Raw genomic sequence first — 22,225 nt, forward strand, 5'->3', positions numbered from 1 at the left:
TTTTTTTTGACAGAGTCTTGCTCTTGTTGCCCAGGCAGGAGTGAATGGTGCAATCTCGGCTCACCGCAATCTCCACCTCCAAGGTTCAAGTGGTTCTCCTGCCTTAGCCTCCCGAGTAGCTGGGATTACAGGCATGCGCCGCCACCACACCCAGCTAATTTTGTATTTTTAGTAGAGACGGACTTTCTCCATGTTAGTCAGGCTGGTCTCCAACTCCCGACCTGGGGAGTCAGGAGGTCTACCAAAGTGCTGGGATTATAGGCGTGAGCCACCATGCTGGGCCTATCTATTGATTTTTTAACTGAGGTATAATTTTCATGCAGTGAAATGCAGGCATTGTAAGTGTGCAATTTATTCAATTTTAAGAAATGCATATGTCCCTGTAATGGACACCCTATCCATATCTAGAACACTTAAATTCCCTGTGCCCCTTCCAAATCAATTCTCATCCCCTCCCCACCAGAGGCAACCACTATGCTGGTTTCTTTAAACTTATATTACTTTTGCTTATTCTAGAAATTCAAATAAATGAAATCATATAGGGCTTCTTTCATTCATTGCATTTTTTAAAAAATATTAACTCACATATATAGGGCTTCCTTCATTCATTGCATTTTTTTTTTAAATATTAACTCACATTGTTGAGCATCAGTCATTTGTCACTTCTTATTGCTGAGCAGTAGCCCTAGTATTAATATACCAATTAATGTATATATGGATTGTTTCCAGGTTTTGGCTATTGTGAAACAAGCTGCTCTAAACATTCTTGTACAAGTCGTTTTTGGACATATATTTTCATTTCTGTGAGAGGAATTGCTGAATCATACAGTAGTTGTTTTTGAAGGATGGATAGGACTTGTGAAGGTAGAAGGAATAATATATCCCAGGATAGAAGAATGACCTGAGCAATTGTACACAGTGGCACCACAGAGGGGTCAACATCAGTTCACGACACAAGCATCCTGAAGGAAAATGCAGAATTGTTGGGGCTTGGCTGGGTGCCCATCCTGGATCTGTTTCCTAGAGTAAGCTCTTATTATTGTTACTTATTTCATTAATGACCCTAAATACCACGGGTGTTCTCGTTCCCCTGGAATGATTACTGTGATTATCATTATTATACAATCTCTCCCATAGAACCATAGTCAGAATGGTGCCTGCTCTTGACAAGCTCCTACTGATATAATTCTGGCTCTGGGACACACCTCTGAGTAGCTTGAAATTTCTCTTAAATTATCTTACTTCTGGTATGCAAATGGCACGAGACGGTGGCCTTGCATTCCTGTTCACAAACCCTAGAATGCTCCAGAAGTCATTTCTTTACCATTATTTGTCAGTGTGACCCGTCTTTATTTCTTCAAAGGGCGTTTACAGCTTGCTTCAAGGAAGATCACTAACTTATGCGTCCTGAATATTCCCTGAAGTGCCCAAATCTCACCTTCTCAGTCAAATAACAAGTTTTTAGTATTACTTCATTGACTAACTCTCTGCTCTTTAGGGATTCATTCATGATCGTATAGCAAAATACGTAACAAAGTCAGAGTTAGACATTAGATTTCCTCCCCAAAGCTAGCAAAAGAAAACTGGATTCAATGTGTAAAGTTAGGGACTTAGGATAGCCTAAAAGATTTCTGGCCAGTAGTTAGAGATTGTGTATTAGTTTCCCAGGGTGGGTAACAAGGAACCACAAACTAGATGGTTAAAACAATGGGAATTTATTGTTTCACAGTTTTGGAGCCTAGAATTCTGAAATCAAGGTGGACGTATAGCCATTCTCCCTCTGAATCCTCTAAAGAAAGATTCTTCCTTGCCTCTTCCTAGATTCTGGTGATTTGTCTGCAATTCCTTGACTTGCAGCTGTGAAATCCCAGTACGCTTTCAGTGTCTTATGAGGCCTTCCATGCATGTCTCTATATCTTCACATACTACCTTCTTGTACACGCAGCTAGTGTATTAGATTAGAAAGCCATCCTACTCCAGTATAACCTCATCTTAACTAATTACATCTGCAAGGAACTTATTTCCAAATGTCACATTTTGCGGTTTTATGAGGTAGAACTTCAACATACTTTTTTTTTTTTTTTTTACGGTGGATAGAGTTCCATGACACCCTAGAATAGGCAGTTTCTCTGGCAATATTTTTAAACAAGAATGCTCAAACTTTCAACATTGTTAAGGTGAGTTCCTGAGAAAGAATAATAGATTGTTCACTGTTCTGGGAGACTGAATCTGTAGCAGACCTTAAAATAATTCCTATCAGCCATGACTCTGTTATCATTTTTTCCCTCTAAACAATTGCTTCTAATTATGCCCCTTTGATGGTTACACCTCTCAAATATCTTGAAACTGAGATTATTTCCATTTCTCATACTTTCAACATTGTTAACACGGGCTGAACAAAATGTAGTCCTTTTAGGCCTTTTTGGATACTTGGATTCTATAGCACCTTAATAATTGTATGTTACTCTTTTCTTCAGTTTTCTCCTCAGGTGGCAGCTTTCCTAGCACTGAAAATCTCACCTTGTATCTCACATAGTGGGAGCAATGATGTGGCCACCTATGCTGTTTGTGAAGGGACTTCTGATACATTTAATTCCATCTAGAAGTTGAGTGTCCATGTCAGCAACTTTGCTTCTAACGGCTCCAGGGAAATCTGAGTTTTGTCTTTGTAGCTTTTACTTGTACATTTTGGTTTTCCATTCCTTTCACAAAACACAACATGGAAAGAAGCCCACAGTTTTTGCACCTTTTATGTAAGCTTTTTGGTGATTAAGGCCCTAGGGTGTTAAGTTAGTGTAAATGTTAAAAATGTGTACCTGGAATACAGTAAGAGCTTTCTTTCTATGCATTTTTAAAAAGAGTGTTAGGGTTGTGAATAATGCTGGATTGAAAACTCTGGGAAGCCAAGGCTCTCTGATTACAGTTCATGTGGTGGTATTGTAAGTTTTTTTCCCAACTTTGCTGCATTAAGGCCTCTACATCATTTCAGAGAAAGAAGAAAGCTCATTTCTCTTTTAGAGCTCAGGAATTCAGGCCATTTAGTAAACAGTAACTATTAAAATATGGATATGTATTAAGTGTGTCTTTTTATTCAGAGGCTTTGACATCTTGGGGCCTTGCTGACACTAGAAGGCACTGCCCTGCTAGGTAACTAATCCCTAGAGACAGCAAATGACTGGACCCCCAGGAAGTGTGCCTTTCATGTGCAAACCAACCAATCTAGAGCTGGGGCCCTGACTACCTCCTTTGTCAGGTTCCCATTGGAGGAACCACTATACCCCTGCCCTAATCACCCCAGAGCCAGATAGCAGATAATTAGGGACAGCCCAGCACCCTACTAGAGCCTGCTGAAATTATTCAAACTAACCAATCCTGGACCTGCTCAGCCTGCATATCCTCTGTTGCCCATTATTTCCCAAGGAAATCCCAATGAAGGTTTTTCTTCCCTAGCTACCTCTGCCTCTTGACCAACCTGTGCTTTCCTGTGTGGCCCTGTGTGGCATGACAGTCCTTCTCCTCTCAGCATCTGTGAGTATCAAAACTTCTTCCTTCATTTAGGTGTCTGTGTGCCTTACCATCCCTGATTAAAACGAAACTGGGTACATATAGATTCACTCAAGAGGACCTGTAATCTAATCACTTTGAGGTGTCCTTCACTGATTATACCTAAGTCAGGGACTGGTCAAGGATGATTTTGACCAGGCTTAGTCAAAAGAGGAATGGGATCCAATAGGTATCTAAGCCTGCTGTCTGCAGCAGGAAATCACTGAGAGCACTGTGGTTGGGCTATTCTAAAGGGGGCAATGGTGCATAGAGAAAGGCTTTGCTGAATTAGATGGTCTGGGTCCATTTCTCTGGCAGATATAAGCTTCTTTTCACAACATTTTCTTCTATTCTTGTCTCCCTTTAAACTATTCACTCCAGATCTGAGACTAGGTAAGACATACCAGGTTCCTAGGGCACAGATTTTAAGGAGACACTAGTCAGGATCATTCCAGAAACGCCTGGCTTGCCTCTCCCTGTTCCTCACCCTAATTCACATTACCAGAGGGATCTAAATCTTAAAAGTCTGGGCTTTGATTCTGCAAAGTGCATTTATGCTTAGATAAATCATCATGTCTAATGGTCATTGGAATTATTCAGAAATTAAATGGAAACTAAGCATGAGTCTTGCCCTCTAATATGTATTAGGCTAAAATTAATAAGACGAGTACTGGTACGTTGCTCATTCAAATATAGTCAGTAGGGTTGCTCCTCTAATACGGATTTCATGATTATAGTAGCAGAAGCGAGATAGAAGTGTCCTAGCATTGTCTTTGTAGAAGGAATTTGTTGGGTAATAAACTCATATATAGTAAAAGAAACAGGTAGTCAGCCATCTTTTGTTACTACAACACAAGGTTTGTTCCCCTGCTCTATGTAGTTTTACGTGGTACTCAAATTGTTTGCTTGTGTGTGATCTTTTCAATTGATGGGCTGTTCAAGGGCAGAAACCATTCTTAGTCCTTTCTGTTTCTCCAGAATCTAGGACATACTATACATTCAAATACGTACATAAAGGGAAAGATCTTCTTTGAATGAAGCTGTTTTTAGAGCATTTTAGAAATATCTATTTGCCATGTGAGTTTAAGATTCTGTGAAGCTGTGGCGATTCCAAATCTATCTGTCTATCTACCTATCTGTCTGTCTGTCTGTCTATCTGTCTATACAGGGCTACTATTTACAGGTCCATAGCATAAAACCTATCATTCTAATAAAGCTATAAGGACTTTGAGGGGTGGGGAGAGTATATCTTTTCTGCTTTGCGTATTTTGCCCAAATCATTTAACAAGGGATTGTAAATTTATTTATTTTACCTCATCTTGGTGAGGAGAAAAAGAAAGATCTACAAAAATATCTATTTGTGAATATTTGATTCAAAATTATTATGTATTCTGCAATGCATGTGGTCGATATGAACTGAATGCATTGGGTACCTCCCAATTTCTTTTTTTAAACTAAATTTCAATCTTTGGGAGTGGTTGCTTTGCCATTATGCGCATCTTTTATGTTATGTTTTTAAATTGAGTAAAAAAATATAGAAGAGTAAATGACATAGTCCTAGGATTTGAATGTGATACTTGAACAAAAGCTGTGATATTCACAAGATGCAATGGAGCGTGTGTCTACTTATCTGACTGTGCAAACTTATAAGCCTGATAACAATGGCAATGAGGCATTTTTTGCATGAGTGATTCTTCAGGGATTCTTCTAATAGCCGTGGTAGCAGACACACACTTTGGGATCAGAGTTTTTGCACTGAATAAAATTCTGCAATTTTAGTGTCTCCACTTGTCTGAATTCTGACCTGATGACTTCTCCACATACCAAGCTTGGACTGGCCTCTGAATCTTGCTGCTTTCTTCATTATTACTGCCTACCTTTGCCTCGCTCACTGTGTATATTCATATGCACTGAATTTTTGTGCATCCACCTAATTGATTTGTGTGTGTGTGTGTGTGTGTGTGTGTGTGTGTGTGGCAGTCTCACTCTGTCACCCAGGCTGCAGTGCAATAGTTTGATCACAGCTTTACCTCTTGGGCTCAAGCGATTCTCCTGCCTCAGCCTCCTGAGTAGCTGGGACTGCAGCCACACACCACTGTGCCCTGCCAAAATTTTTTGTTTTTTGTTTTTTTGGTAGAGGCAAGGTTTTGCCATGTTGCCCAGGCTGTGATTACTTTTTAAAGACAAAATAGTACAGACATATCCCCCTTTAAATATACCATCAATAGATTTATATTCATGACTTTCTTATCTTTATTTCTCCTTATTTTATTATTATTTTTTATTATTATACTTTAAGTTCTAGGGTACATGTGCACAACGTGCAGGTTTGTTACATATGTATACATATGCCATGTTGGTGTGCTGCACCCATTAACTCGTCATTTACATTAGGTATATCTCCTAATGCTATCCCTCCCCCATCTCCCCACCCCACAATAGGCCCGGTGTGTGTTGTTCCCTGCTTTGTGAAATGAGTCTGCATCTTTCACGTATCACAATTTCTCTGTTTTAATATACTTTTTAGGTGTACCGTCAGCTATTTATTCAAAAGATGGCATTTCTAAAGCTAGAGTTTCCTTAGGCAGGCATGCAAAACCAAATGTACTCTGTAGTTGTATCTCCTATCTCTCTTCTTGTCTCAATATTCCAGCCAGAACACTGTGCACTGCACACACAAAGCTACAGGCTCTGCTGTGAGCCTTTGTTTGACTTTTTACCCAGTCATCTTCACCAGTAAATGCTCCTCCTCCTTAATTCTAGCTGGCTTCCAAAGTGGATAAATTGTCTAGATCCTCTGGATGCAATGTGCTTCTCTCTAACTGGGCATAGGACACATTGCTTTGTACAAAAATGCTCTTGTGTTTTTTCTCGTGTTCTGAAATGCCAAGTATCTCCTACATTGAGGACTAAACTTTATTTTGGTTTCCCAGAGTATTCAACAAATAGCTGAAATGCAGGAGGCATACGGCAAATGTTTGTTGAATTAAAAGGGTTGCTTTGTTTTAGTCATGTTGTGGTTACCCTGAGCCAAACACACTGTTATGATACCAATCACTGTTTGGGGCCTTCATTTGGCCAGCATTTCCCCACTTGCTTCATATTAAAGACAGTACAGTATAGATGTTAAAAGGGTGAAGTGTGAAGTTGTGCTACCTAAGAATATATTCTGGCTCTGACACTCCCTAGCTGAGTAAATTTGAGCAAGTTACTTAACTTCTCTGAACTTCAGTTCCCTGACCTATAGAGTTTGGAAAATAATAGTATGCACCTGTCATCATTCCCTATGTTGCCTACACCCAGAGTATTTAAAGTGAAAAAAAGGTGAATTATGGAAATCCTCTACATACAAAGAAACACACACAGAGATGTACTTTCTTCTTGGCATTTGGAACATGGACATTACTATTTCTCCATCTGGGATGTACTCTGCTTTCAGGATGCAAGTCAATATATTTCTGAATTCAGAGTATCATGACTCTAATTAAAAAGAAAAAATAGCTTCCACCTTCTTTCCTTTATAGACTTTGTAATTAGGATCCTCCCTTTTTCTTCTTTTTCTGTATACCTCTTTTATCCCACATGGTTCAGAAGCTCCTTTCTTTTGATGCCAAATCTTTCCCTGAATAAGGAGAGTCTATTAGAATGGATGAACCTTATAATCCGTGCTGGAGGTCAATGAAAATGTAAAAGAAAAGCACAGGAATTAGAAGGTTTAACCTGTGCAAGGAATCAATGGTGTTACTCCAGGCAGAAAGATTTGGCAAGGAGAATAAACTTTAAGGTAGGGTTGGGGACAAGTATTGCTCAAGTTGTCCCTCATAGTCAAGTCTAACTTCTACTTTCATTTGCTGTGGCAGATGTGTGGAACTCTAATTTTGTTAACTTTCACTGTCTTTGATGTATGACTCATGATTTTCAGAGAAGAAAGAAATGTCTTCCTAATTTGGGGGTATAGTATAATATAATAGTTAAGACAATACACCTTGAAGCCAAATACCAACTTGGCTACTTATTTGCAAGGTGATCTTTGACAAATTTACTTAATCACTTTGTGCCTCAATTTATGAATCTGCAAAATGGAGACGATAAGACTGAGACCTTCTTTTCAAAAGTTAAATTAGTTAAAGTATATAAAGAATTTAAAGTTTTGCCTGGGAAATAATTACAAGTGTCACTTTATAATTATTACCACATGAGCTCACCTGTCTAGCAAGGCAAGGTACTAAGTGAATGGGTAGGTCTGTTTTCTGGCCTTTGAATTTTAACTTCAAGCCTGACCACCTTCCCCTAGAAAGAAGTCAGATTATCACAAATATCTGTCATGAAGTCTGTCTTTCATTTAATTACATGTCTTGTTGATTCCCCTCAATTGATTTCTTGACTCCCATTCAGGAGTCTCTTGCCCTTGGCTCACAGCATCTTCCAATCAAATATCAGCTAATTAAACTTGGATATTTCTGAGCCTCTCCCTACCTCTCAGCTTAGATCATCCTGTGATGAGGAAGGAGGGTTGTTGCAAATTGCAACTGACAAGGTGCACTGAAGTGGATGTTTATTGACTCCCACTAACCATGCACAGTCGTAGAGATAATTACCATTCACAGCTCACACACACAGATGGCCAAATTGTGCAGGTAAGGTGATGAGGAGAGGGCTTTATTTCAACTGGGAGCTTTTTATCAGAAATATTGTGCTGTCCTGGTCCTTCTATCTTAGTACCATGATGGCAGCTGTCTTAGTTCATTTGTGCTGCTATAACAAAATTATATATATATATAAAGTTTATTTTATAACAGTTCTAGAGTCTGGGATGTCCAGGATCAAGGTGCCAGCAGGTTTGATTGTCTGGTGAGGGCTGCTCTGGGATTCCAAGATGGCACCTTGTTGCTGCCTCCTCTGAAGGGGAGGAACCCTATGTTCACACAGGGTGGAAGAGCAGTGGGGAGCCAAATGCTGCATGAAACCTTTTTTGTAAGGAGCCTTAATCTTATTTATGAGGGAGGATCCCTCACAAACTCATTTCCTTTTAAATGCTCCACCTCTTAATATGGTCACATTGGTCATTAAGTTTCAATAGCTGAGTTTTAGAGAGGACACATTCAAGCCATAGCAGCAGACCTCCATTTTCCAAAGTATAAAATATGTGTAGCCCAAAGCATGCCTTTAGACATTTGATCTGGGCCAAGTCTAGTTGCCTCTGGTGGGACAATACTTGGTATATGCTTCCAAACTCAGAGCTAATGTTCTGCCCTTTGTGGGGGCCCTGGGAACAGAGGTTGAATGCAGGAAAATAATAAAGGTGCTTCTTAGGACAGAAACATTAGTCCAAGTGCAATCCATTAGGCAGTATCCAGGAAAGATGCCACAGTTGAGAATTACATAGTACAAAGGGACCAGGAAGAGAGAGAGATTGAGAGAAGGACAGGTGGAAGAACCACTTAGAATTTCATTAAGTTCTCCATCCTATCGGGTGTCATAGTCTTAGCCAGTGTCTAAAGAAAGTTGGTAGGTACACTGAATTAGTTCATTCTCTTCTTTTGGTCTTTCCACTGGGTCTCTGTGTAATACAAGTGATTTTACTGTATCCGGTTTTAGACTTGTCTGTAAAATAAGTCACCTTTTTGTTTTAAAAAAGGGATATGTTTTTTGATGGATTCTAGTCATAGCTTTACTCATCTGCTTAAAATTATTTTTTGCTTAAAGAACATAAATATGCACATACACATAACAGAATATAACAGAATATATCAGAGTCCACTACTGTGGTTGACTATGGCTAGACCTTTTACAGAAATGTCCTTACATTAGGACCACCGTAAAAGCCCATATAGCATCTTTGTGCACATTAGAAAAATAATTTATACAGCCCTCACATGAGCATGTCTGGCTTGGGGAGAAAAAAGTAGATTGGCTGTAAGCCTATTCAGCTATCAGCTGGATACATTATGCAGAGCCTAACCCCTACAAACATAGTGGAACCCTTTATCTGGTACTATGCAGGTTGATGGCACACTTCTCCAGCTGAAGGGACTGAGAGCCATCTAGTCTGCCACACTGGGCTTCTCTGACTGTGGCAAGTTCCTCACTCCAGGTAGATAGCATCCATTCAGGAAAACTGAACATGTCGTGGTGCTGGGTGACTAAAACAAAGGAGAGTTGCTTCCACTCTTGGACTCCTTCCAGGGAATCTGTAGCTCTTCAATCAGTAAGGTAGCTTACTGGTTACAAAGTACATTGAATTTGGGAATGGGAGTGAAGCAAAGTCTGAATAGTCATTTCTGCCAATTTCTGAACCTAGATCTGTTATTTTTTACTCCTTTAACTTTAGCACTCATCCGCAATATCCCTTGAACAGTTTGGTTTTTTTTTCAATTTGCCTCACTCTAAACTCACAGTTACTCCTTAGACCAATAGCTTGTGTTGAATGGAGAATTATGCCCCAGGTTTGCCTCTGCTACTAAAGAGCAATTGACATTTGAGGCAAATGATTGGCTGCCTCTGAACTTTACTTTTCTTGTATGTAAAATGGGGTAATATAAAGATGTGAAGAGATGAACAGTGTGAAATGCATCAAAAACCATAAAGCACAATGCAAATTAAAGACACAATTGAAACCACAAAGAGTTAATTTAGCCTAAAGTTACAGTAGAGCAAGTTATTCATCTCTTTTAATATCATTTCTAGACACAGTTTGGACATATGTTAAATACTGAAGAAATATATCATTTTCAACTGTCTGAATCCATATGGGGTTGATTTCAAAACTTAATTGTGTTTGAATGAAGAATCAATACATTATAACTACACTAACATTGCTCTGCTGAACTATCTGTGCAGGTTTCCGATGCTTTCATAGTATATTTCAATTTTCCCATTATATTTTCATTACTATCTCATATGTTTGAAAGGATTCTTTGAGAATTGAGTCACAAATCCCAAATGAATGGTAATAACTATTTGTTTTGACTTCAAGCTGCGTTGTTAGCAGGTTCTGTAGTTTTTCCTGGTTCTAGGTTGTCTCTGTATGAGAGACACCAAACAATTCTTCCTAAAACATTCATTTCTTCATGTTCCTTCTTAAAGTTTCCCCACTTTTCCAGCTTGTATTATTGCGAGTGACAGCTAAAGCTCATCATGGTTTGGCTACAGCATTGCTTTTGGTACTTGTCTTTCTATTTTAGAACATAGATACCCCTTTCCTAGCCAGGCTGAGCATTTCGCAGTTTCACATGAAGAGAAGGCTGTTCTCGATGGTGTCTTTGATCATTCTGACCTTACCCAGAATGCCTTTATCTCACCGTTGCCATAGCCAGTCTGACCCACTGCACAAGGTCCTATTCTGGACTTTTGGAGGTTTTCCAGTTCTAGTGACTTCTCTCTCTCTGATAAGGCTTGACCCTTGGAACGCATTGCCTGGGAAACCCCTTGATTTCTAGGACCATACTGCCTTTAGGGCAGTGCTGTCAATGCCGAAGTCAAGTCCAGATGGATCCTCAGGCCATGCTGGGTCCTTCTTCACCCTGAGACCAACCAATTCTTCATTTGGGGAAAGTGTAACTCCACTGTTAACAAAATAAAGCCCATCAGTAAAATACAGACTTACCAACTGCTAATCGTAATGGGCTCACGACCAACAGAAAACATAGTGCAGTTGTAAGACAACAGAGGCCAACATGACCATGAGGAACACAGGAAATACAGCTGGATGCTGAGAAGGTAATGCAGGAAGCTGTCATCATCCCGAGTCCATCATCCTGTTAAAAGAGTACATTCAAGGTATAAATTTCAAAGATTCTGGTGTGTCTTCTTTAAGTTACTCAATATACTAATGAACTATGTTCTAGGAGGAAATTTTGTCTCCTCCTGGAACATAGCATCCAGGTTGGTAAGATCTCCATACATTTTGAGGATATGTTCAAAATGGAATAAAACATTTTGAAGTTTTATTCCACCTGAATCTGCTTACAAACCTGACTGTATCAATGTCAATTTTGAGACAAGATGAGTACTTAAGTCATCTTTGTTGGACATTTGGTGTGAATACCTGTCCAGCACCATTTCCCCCTCTAAAAAAGTGTATACTTTGTTTGTTGAGTTGTTTCTCTTGACTCTGTGTATGTATCAATTGTGTGGACTGACTAGTCCAAAATCTGTAGGGCCCATGGCACTGTGGAAACTCTATGGCATGAGCTGCTGCTACAGTCCAGAGATGGAATTTCTTCTTCCTCAGTTTTGCTTTTGACACTCTTAGAACTGATTGGATGAGACCCACCCCATATTACTGAGAATAATCTGCCTAAAGTCAACTGATTGTAGATATTAACCACATCTACACTAGAATTTGCTTTTTAGATGCCACTTGTGTGGGCATTTTCCAAACATCTTTGAAGGAAATAAAATTCATAGGAACCATTTTATTGAATCAGCCAATGTCGAGGATTCATGTTGTGACTTCAAACCAAGTGCAGATACTCTGTGGCCAGATTCTTCTAAGATCTGTAAAATATATTCCCCGAATAATGTTCCTAAATCAGCATGTCTGCATTATTCTGATATGTCAATCTCATACAAACCTGTGAAAGAAATATCTAGTCCAAATGGGAATTGTTAGTTTGTCAAGTCACCTTCCTAGAATTGGGATCCAGCCATGGGACTTGGAATGGCCCTCTACTCTCCAATGCCTGAATGCAGCTGTGCATTTGAAGCACCCCACACCGGGAGAGGTAATAGGGAGAGGATGTCAGAATGTTTAGAAGGGGAGAAATGAGGCTGGGCAAGGTGGCTCACACCTATAATCCTAGCACTTTGGAGGCTGAGGTGGGTGGATCACTTGAGGTCAGGAGTTTGAGAACAGCCTAACAATATGGTGAAATCCCGTCTCTACTAAAAATACAAAAATTAGCCAGGTCTGGTGGCGGGAGCCTGTAATTCCAGCTACTTGGGGGGCTGAGGCAGAAGAATTGCTTGAACCTGGGAGGCAGAGGTTCCAATGTGCAGAGATTGCACCATTGTACTCCAGCCTGGGTGACAGAGAGAGATTACATCTCAAAATAATAATAATAATAATAATAATAATAAATATATATATATTTCAACGTATATATATACGTCTACGTCATATATATATATGACGTATATGTATATACGTCAACTAAGGAAACTTTAAGGAAGACACTCCAAAGCACGAGGTTCCATTTGAGACAAGGACTCTGCTTGTCCAGGTCTAATGCAGATACTGCTCGAATGTCTACATTTTTTTCATATGTCAGTGCTGATGATGGTCATAGCCAGAGCACATTTCTTTTTTTACTTTAATTCTGCTATCTCTCAGAATAGGAATTTTATTTCTGTGAATTGTGTATTTTTAAAAAGCACTTCCCACCCCCATAATCACTATCTCTCAACACATGCATGAGTGAATACACACACACACACACGCACACACAACTAAATAGGATTCTTGTTAGAATAACTAAATTTGGAGATGAAAAGAGAGGATTAAGTATAGTGCTCATCCTATATTCTCCTCTTACAGTAATTGACATAACATCAGTGAGATTTTACTGGCAAAATTGATTCAAATCAAACCAGAAAAATTCAGCCTCAAGAACTGAAAATGAGCTAAAAGATGGTAAGCAAAGAATAATAATATGTGGCAATGTCTTCAAATTATTCATATTTTAAGCTTTATATAATTTGAAGTTGCAAAGATGTGTTTAACAAGGGTGGATTTTAAAAAATGTGATGTCTTTATTAATGATCAGGAAGCAGTACTGAAAACACAATGCTATCTCTGTGATGTTAAATTGGAAGGCATTGAAAACATTTGGGAAGAAATATAAATAATACAAATAGAGCTGTACAGGTTATAAATATGAATGGAAGAGAGAACAAAGATATTTCAGAAATATACAAAACAATTTTGCGTATAGGAAAATATAATTGAAAACAAAGAAATCTTCAGCTAGGTTAATGGTCCTGTGATATCCTTTTCTATTTAGTGTCTCATGTGCCATTGGGGTTGGTTTTGTATGATATTACAAGGGGATGGTCAGAAGTAGTTATACTGATGTTGGGCAATCAATAAAGTTGTACTTTAAAATCTTTTTTCTGTTATTACAATGTGATAATGTGGCCATATGTCAATCTTTATGAAATAACTTTTTCTTTCTCCTTGGATTAGTATTTTAGGACGGCCATATCACACAACTCCTGGAGCTCCATTCATATACTCCCTTCATAGTCTAGGCAAATAGCATTCTCTGAGGATATGCAGTGAACACCCTGTATAACTTTACACCTTGCCTTAGTTTAAAATAAAATGGGCACTTTTATTTCAGAGTGTTCCCCTGTATCCAGTGATATTTGCATGATACTATATCTAGAATGTAAACAGCATCCATTGGGTTATGTCAAACAATCATTTACCCTGAACTACATAATTATTCAAATACTTAGCATTAGGCAGGCCATAATCTGAATGATTTAGTGATTTACTGACTACTTTTCTGGAAAATTTGAACAGTACGGATATGTCTTCTGTTATTCTCTGCAGGTTTTACTGGCTTGTAAATTTTTCATTAAAAGTGATTTCTACCTATATATTTAATTAGGTTTCACATTGTTTCACAGGTCACATTGTACCTATTGGCTTCAAGTCAATTTACAGGATAAAATGCACCCACTGATTCCAAGCTTGGAAGGAGGAGGTCTCATTATATACTGTGTCAGGTCAGGTCTCCCAGAACTGTTGGAAAGGTTGGTGTAGGACCTCCTCATGGGAGATTTGGGACTTCAAGCTGTGGCAAAAGCACATTTTAAGCAAATATAAAATTTTAATCTCCTGCTATGAGAATACTTTTATGGATGTGTGCCTTTGCATTACTTTTAAACTACATATCTAATAAATCATTCTTAAGAAACTTCTGGCTTCACATATATTGATGAAAATTATTAATTATAGATTATTTTCCTCTGCATTGTATTTCTCCTTTCTGATAGAGTTCTGTGGTTAGTTAATTATGGATTAGAACATCCCTAGAACTTGGAGATCTGTTTTGTAACATTCAGTCAATACAGTTCACACATTGTAAACAGGCTTGGCTGACGATATTGTTATGTCTAGGGAAGGTGGTGTGAACCAACAAGGACCGACCTGCATGAAGGTCAGTAAATTGATGTGAGAGCCCAGAATTACCTGTGTTGCTCTCTTATTATTCCAAGGGAAAGTCATCTGCATTGAGTCTCTGGTTCCCCAACCAGCTGTGTGTAGCCCCCAGTGGAGATGGACCCATTAGGCACTCATAAGCCAATGCTATTGTCATCGAAACTAAGCCACTCACTTCTCTTGGCAGTCTGAACATATGCTGACTTCTCATGTTTTAATTTGGGGAGTAAGAGTATATACTGACAGGACAATGTGAGCCTTTGGACTTGTTTAGCAGTATTCATTCTCATTAATTAATGATACAGAATCAGTGTTCTACATCAGTGGATTATGACTTTACTTAGTTGAGTCATGTCCTTAAGTTCAGTCATCTCTAGGTCCCTTGAAAAAATCTGGTGTCTGGATCCAACATTGGAGGTCACACATTTGACCGCGGGGCTCTTACAATATAATTGTGCCCCACAATTCCCTCATACACCCCACCCTATAATATATGAACAGTTTCTACAAATCAATAAAATAAAGACATCCAACACAGTAGTAATATGGAAAAAAACCTCAAATGGACATCACATACACACACACACACACACATACACACACACACAGAGTCCAAATGGCCCAATAAACATGTAAGAAGGTGCGCAGCCTTCTTAGTCATCACATAAATGCAAATTAACATCACAATTATTTGATACTATGCATAAATCATAATGACTACAGATTCAAAAACTTAAAAATATCAAGGGCTGCAGAAGATATGAAGCAACTAAAACTCTCATTCAATGCTGGTGGGAATATAAATGTATAAACTGCTATAGAAAAAATTTTGATAGCATTTACTAAAGCTTAACATAAGTTTACCTTATAACCCAGCAATTCTGTTCCTAGGTATGTACCCAACAGAAATGTGTACATATGGGCACTGGTAGATATGTGTCAGAGTATAGTGTTACTATTCCTAATAGTTAAATACAGAAAATGACCCACATTTTCCTCAACAGTAGAATGGATAAATTGTGGTAGATTCATAAAATTGATAAATAGTCCATGAGAATAAACAGCCATGTTATGCAACATAGATGAATTTCAAATGTATGATGTTGACAGTAAGAAGGCTTTCATTTCAATAGTTGTCAAAATGGGCAACATCAACTGAGGGTGATATAAGTTAAGATAATGAGGAGCTTCGGAGAGGACAGTGACTGGAAGTAAGTACATGGTGGGCTTCCAGGTTGCTGACAATATTGTGTGTGTATATATATACATATATATATATATATGTGTGTGTGTGTGTATATATATATATTTTGAGGTGGAATCTCTGTTGCCCAGGCTGGAGTGCAGTAGCATGATCCTGGCTCACTGCAACCTCCGCCTCCTGGGTTCAAGTGATTCTTCTGCCTCAGCCTCCCAAGCAGCTGGATTACAGGTGTGCACCACCACATCAAGCTAATTTTGTATTTTTGGTAGAGGTGGGGTTTCACCATGTTAGCCAGGCTGGTCTCGAATTTCTGACCTCAGATGATCCATCTGCCTCAGCCTCCCAAAGTGCTGGAATTACAGGCATAAGAACTGGGCCCGGCCCAATATTGTACTTTTTGATGTGGATGGTGGTTCATGAGTGCGTTCACTTCTTGAAAATTCTATGAGTTTTATATTTGTGATTGGTGCACTCTTCATGTATCGTCTTTTTCAATAAAAGTTTATACATGTATGTATATATATGTACATATATAGATGACAGAGAGAGCAAGAGCTGTATTAAGAGACTTAGCTATATTGAACCAGGTTTTATAAATATAGTGAGTATAAAAGAAGGATGATTTTTCAATACCATCTGCCATTCCTCCAGAATATGCAATCCATCAGGTCTGAAAGAGCTCGTAATTAAAGTAATACCAGGATTATATAGAGATTGTTGTGAAGTCTGGAGTCACAGTCAGAGCAGTAAGACCTTTTTTATTAAACAGCTCTAAAAATATTTTGGGATAAGATGTTAAATAACTTCATAGATATAAACATGTTGAATCAAAGTTCGCTGAAAAAAGAAAAAAGCCTAATTTTAATAATAAACACTATCCTACCTCAAATAAATCAAATAAATTGAAAATGTAGTTGGAATATATTGTCTTTTTCCTCCACAACCAAGAAAAAAGTCTTTTCTTCCAGTAGTAGGAATAATAAGGCACACAGAAGCCAACAGAGAGAACACTGAATATCCAGGTAGGGTTTAGGGTAGATTCACAGGGGAGGCAAGGCACAATTATATATTGTGAGGTCCTCATGGTCAAGAGTCTCATCTCCATTTTTTGATCCAGACACCAGTTTTTCAAGAAAGAATAAGCCAATCTATGTCATCCATATAGATGAAAAGAAATCACAAAAATCTGTGGAAGATAATCCAATAATGTATAAAAAGTTAATGTATGATGACAAAGTTGTCTATGTTCCAGGCATGCAAGGTTGTTTTAATATTTGAAAGTATCCAAGATTCATCCCATTATCAGGAAATGGGGAAACTCATGATTATCTCAACAGATTCTGTAAAGCTCTTGTTAAAATTTAACATGTATTCATAGTTGATAATAAAAAACTCTTAGCAACTGAGAATAAAGGAAAAAAAATTTGGTGTGATGGAGCAGAGTCTACAAAAAAGCCTAGAGTGAAAAAATGGAATGCTTTTTTTCTAAGATTGGGAATAAAACAAGGAAGCCAGTATCTCCATTTTTATTCAGTATTGTGCTGGACGTATTACCCAGTGCAATGGGGCACAAAAACCTAAAAGATATAATATTTGGAAGAAAAATTAATACGAATAATCATTCATCTGCTGATATAAAAGAGCACATATGGAAATCTAAAATAATCTAATCACATGAATAAAATTATGAGTTGAATTTGACAAGCTCACTTTTTGTAATTATTGTATAAAATCAATTCTCATTCTATAGATCAAAACAAATAGAAAAAAATTCAGTGTCACTACTTACAAAGCAAATTCTTTAAATAAGACACAAAAAGCAGTGACCCAAAAAATATTTGACTACTATAAAATCAAGAACATCTCTTCATTAAAACATGCAATCCATGGATTAAGAAAAGATATTTGCAATGCATATATTCAGTATTTCTTTCTAGCAATGTTAAGTTTTGTGATCAAGGTTATGATGATTCTCTAACATTAGATTAGAAATTGTTCTTTCTATTTACCTTTTCAGGAAGAGTTTGCACCATATTGTTGAGGTTTCTTCCTTAAATATTCAGAGAACTTGAAGTATGAAGTCACAAGGATCTGGAGAATACTTTGTGGAAAAGTTTTAAATTATAGATTCTATCTCTTTAATATATGCGAAACTATTCATAGAGTCCTTTTCTTCTTGAATTAGCTGTGATGAGCTGCTTTTCCAAAAGTTTGCTATCTAAAGTTTGGCATTTATAAGCAAAAGTTGTTTATCAAATACTTGTAAGGACCGAGGGGAAAACTTCCCCTTTGCCCTCTGAAGTTTTGCTGAAAACTCAACTCACAAAAAACAGATTAATTGGAGAAAAGCCATACACATTTATTGATGTATACACAGGAGAATCACAGTGATTACTCAACTACTGAATCCTACAATGGAGTGCAGAAGCTTTTCTTTTCTTTTTTTTTTTAATTTATTTTTTATTATTATACTTTAAGTTCTAGGGTACATGTGCATAACGTGCAGGTTTGTTACATATGTATACTTGTGCCATGTTGGTGTGCTGCACCCATCAACTCGTCAGCACCCATCAATTCGTCATTTATATCAGGTATAACTCCCAATGCAATCCCTCCCCCCCCACCATGATAGGCCCCGATGGGTGATGTTCCCCTTCCCGAGTCCAAGTGATCTCATTGTTCAGTTCCCACCTATGAGTGAGAACATGCGGTGTTTGGTTTTCTCTTCTTGTGATAGTTTGCTAAGAATGATGGTTTCCAGCTGCATCCATGTCCCTACAAAGGACGCAAACTCATCCTTTTTTATGGCTGCATAATATTCCATGGTGTATATGTGCCACATTTTCTTAATCCAGTCTGTCACAGATGGACATTTGGGTTGCAGAAGCTTACATACATCCTGAGGTTACAGAAAAAATAGAGGCTCAGAGAATGGCCAAAAACAGGTTATGATGGTAAATCAGGTTATGGTGACAAGATGGATTATGGGAGGAAGAGAAGAGGAAGCCTGTCTAGCAGAGATGGTCTCCTTATATAAATGAAACTTCACAGATAACAGCCCTCAGCAGGAATAGATGGTAAACATTAAAAACAAACAAACAAAAAACAAACAAAAAAAAAAAACAAACCTTAAAAGATGTAAGACTCTGAGTTAATCTTTTCTAGGTGGGGACAAGAGAAAACCTGGCTGTAGCAATGCAGATTCTCTACAGGTGCAAATCTCCCCCTCAAAAGACAGCTTTGCCAGCCTACTTCTGTTTTCTGGCTCTCCGAACAGGCATCTCAAAATATGTCAAAGAAATATATTTTGGGGTAAAATACTTTGATTTCCTTTATACTCACATTATCTTTTTAAAGGTATAATGTACACAGTATAGTAGGCCAGATTTTAAGTCTGCATCTCAATGACTTGGAATAAATGTATATGTCTGTGTACCCATTATCTCACTTAAAAGAAAAAATAACCCATCACTCCAATACCTTTCCTTACACTTTTTTTTCTCAGCAATACCTCACTCCTTCTGACAGGCAGATATCCTTCTGAGTTCTTAGTTTTTCTTGTTCAGGAATGTCATATAAATAAGATTATATAATATGTATTCTTTTGTGAGGTTTCTTTAATATAACCTAATATTTTCGATATTTATGTAGTGTGTACATTAAGTTTGTATTTTTTATTATTGAGTAGTATTCCATTATCTGAGTATAGAATAATTTGTTTATTCACCTATTGATTTAACTTAGTATAATATATTTGCTTGACATCTGTTTGTGTGTTATTTTACATTTCCTTAATGACAAATGACATTGAACATCTTTTAAATATATTTCTTGGCCATGTATACATTGTATTTTGTATATAAGTTTATGCCTTTTGCCCATTTTTATTTGACTTTTTTATTACTGAGTTGTAGTAGATTTATCATTGTTCTTTTTCACTATAGTTTGGCTCTTCTAGATCCTTTACATATTCACATAAATTTTAGAATTAGCATGCAAATTTCCACACACTGCCATACAGACTCCTGCAGAGACTTTGATTGGAATGACACAAAATCTATGGCTAAAATTGAGGAGTATTCACATCTTAATAATATTGAGTCTTCCAAACCATGAACATGTTAAAAGTTTTTCCATGTATGTATGTATTCTTTAATTTGAAGGAGATGTAGTAACATCCTATCCCTGTTTTTATTTCTGATACTGGACTTTGGATGTGTTAATTTACTGTTATACAGTAGTTTGCCATTTCATTAATTTCTTTTCCCATATTTGTTACTTCCTTCTTCCTACTTTCTTTGAACATTATTCACTATTATAAGATGCATTGTTACAGCACTGATGCCTCTCTTTTCTGCTTTTCTAATATATGTGTTTATAACCATAAGGTCCCTTGTAGGCAAACATTTAGTTGCAGCCCTCTATTCCAAGCCCTCTTCCTCTGAGAAGTCCTTTCAGACCACAGTTGCTTTGTCCCCACACCTCCTGGACAATGCAGAGAAACTGACGGTCTTCATTTTGTAGGTCAAATGCAGACTCAAATGCAGTATTTCCCAGCTCAAAGTTTTGATATGCTATGCTATTTAAGTTAGTTTGAAATATTTTCTAATTTTCATTTTGATTTCTTCTTTGATCTAAACATTGTTTTGAACTGTATTGCTTAATTTCCAACATTTGGAGGCTTCTACTTACCATTTCATTATTGATTTCTAGCTTAATTACATAGTGTGAGAGAACATATTCTGACTGATTCAATCCTTTGATATTTGTTGAAACTATGTTATGTCCCAGGACAACACTAATTTTGGCAAATGTTTAATTGTACTAAGTAGAATATATATTCTCCTGTAGTGGGTGCAATGTTTTCTCTCTCTCTTTCTCGCATATTATGTGTTATCGATTAGGTTTCATTTGGAATTCAAGTTGTTCAGATCATTTAGAATGTACTGGCATTTTGTCTACTTGTTCTATAAGCTTCTAAAAGAAGTGGGTTAGAATTCTCTGCTACAATTGTGGATTTTTCTACTCCATCTCTTAGTTTTGTAAGTTTTGTATTTACATTTGAAGCTAAGTATATAATATTTAGAATTCCAATATTTTCTTGGTAAGTGAATTATTTTATTACCATAAAATAGCCTTTTCATAAATCTCTGATAGTGCTTCTTACCTTGCAGTCTGTTGTGACAGATATTAATCTAGGTAAATCAGTTTTCTGTTTGTTTATGCCTTCTTTGATTCCTTTATTTTTAGCTTTTATATATTTACATGTAAGCTGTATCTTTTGTAAACAATGTTTAACTCAGTTTGTTTTATTAATCCATTCTGGCAACATTTATCTTTCATTGAGCATTGAAACTATTACTTTTATTGTATTAATGAATACATATCTTCCAATTATTTTTACTACCCATCTCCTATTTTCCTATTTATTTTTTTCTTTCCTCACTTCTTAACTTCTTGAAACACACACACACACACTTCTACACTTTTCCCATGATCTCACTAGTTGTACATTCTTTTCTTATTATACTAAGGTTGTCCCTTTGGAAAATAACCTGTATTTTGACTCATTATGACGTATTGTGATAATAATTTTACTATTTCCTAAATAGTAAAATTTCAGTAAACTGAAACAAACTTTTCTTTTTCTCATGAAATACTCAAAATGATTATGGAGAATGCACATGAGTGGACATGCTTAAATCATACATTGGCAAAAGTTCTCATTCGAGTTCTTTTCTGAAAGCATATTTGAGAACTTATTCTGTATTATACAATGTGTTAGTGGTGTAAAATGAATTAACATCTTACGTTTATTTAGTCCTTGCATGTTCTAGGCATTATCCTTGGTACTGAAGATATAGACAGAAGAACTAGATGTGTTCCCTTCCCTGCATGCCAATAATATACTCTCTAGTGAGAAGAAAAGAAAAAAACACGTAGTTATAACATAGCATGTACATGTTTTAATACTATTAAAAACAATGCTACATTTACTGAGCTCTGCTATATACCAAGGCACTTTCATGAGCACTTTTCATGTGTCAGTACTCACAATAGCCTAATTGGATTAGGTGTTTTTTCATTTTACTAATAAGGATAATGAAATACAGATTGGGTTATGTAAGTATTTTACCAAGAGTCATGTAGCTGAAAAGCAACATGGAATAAGAAAGACCTTTAGAAATACAGGGGAGTTAAGCAAATAATTCCACCTGGAATAATTGGGAAGGCTTCACAAAGGAGGAGGAGTTAGCAGAAGTCGGCAGATGTGGTTGAGCTGGCATCCAAAGAACATAGCCTGCGAA

Source organism: Piliocolobus tephrosceles, chromosome 15 (assembly GCF_002776525.5).
Source record: "Piliocolobus tephrosceles isolate RC106 chromosome 15, ASM277652v3, whole genome shotgun sequence".
Classification (NCBI taxonomy): Eukaryota; Metazoa; Chordata; class Mammalia; order Primates; family Cercopithecidae; genus Piliocolobus; species Piliocolobus tephrosceles.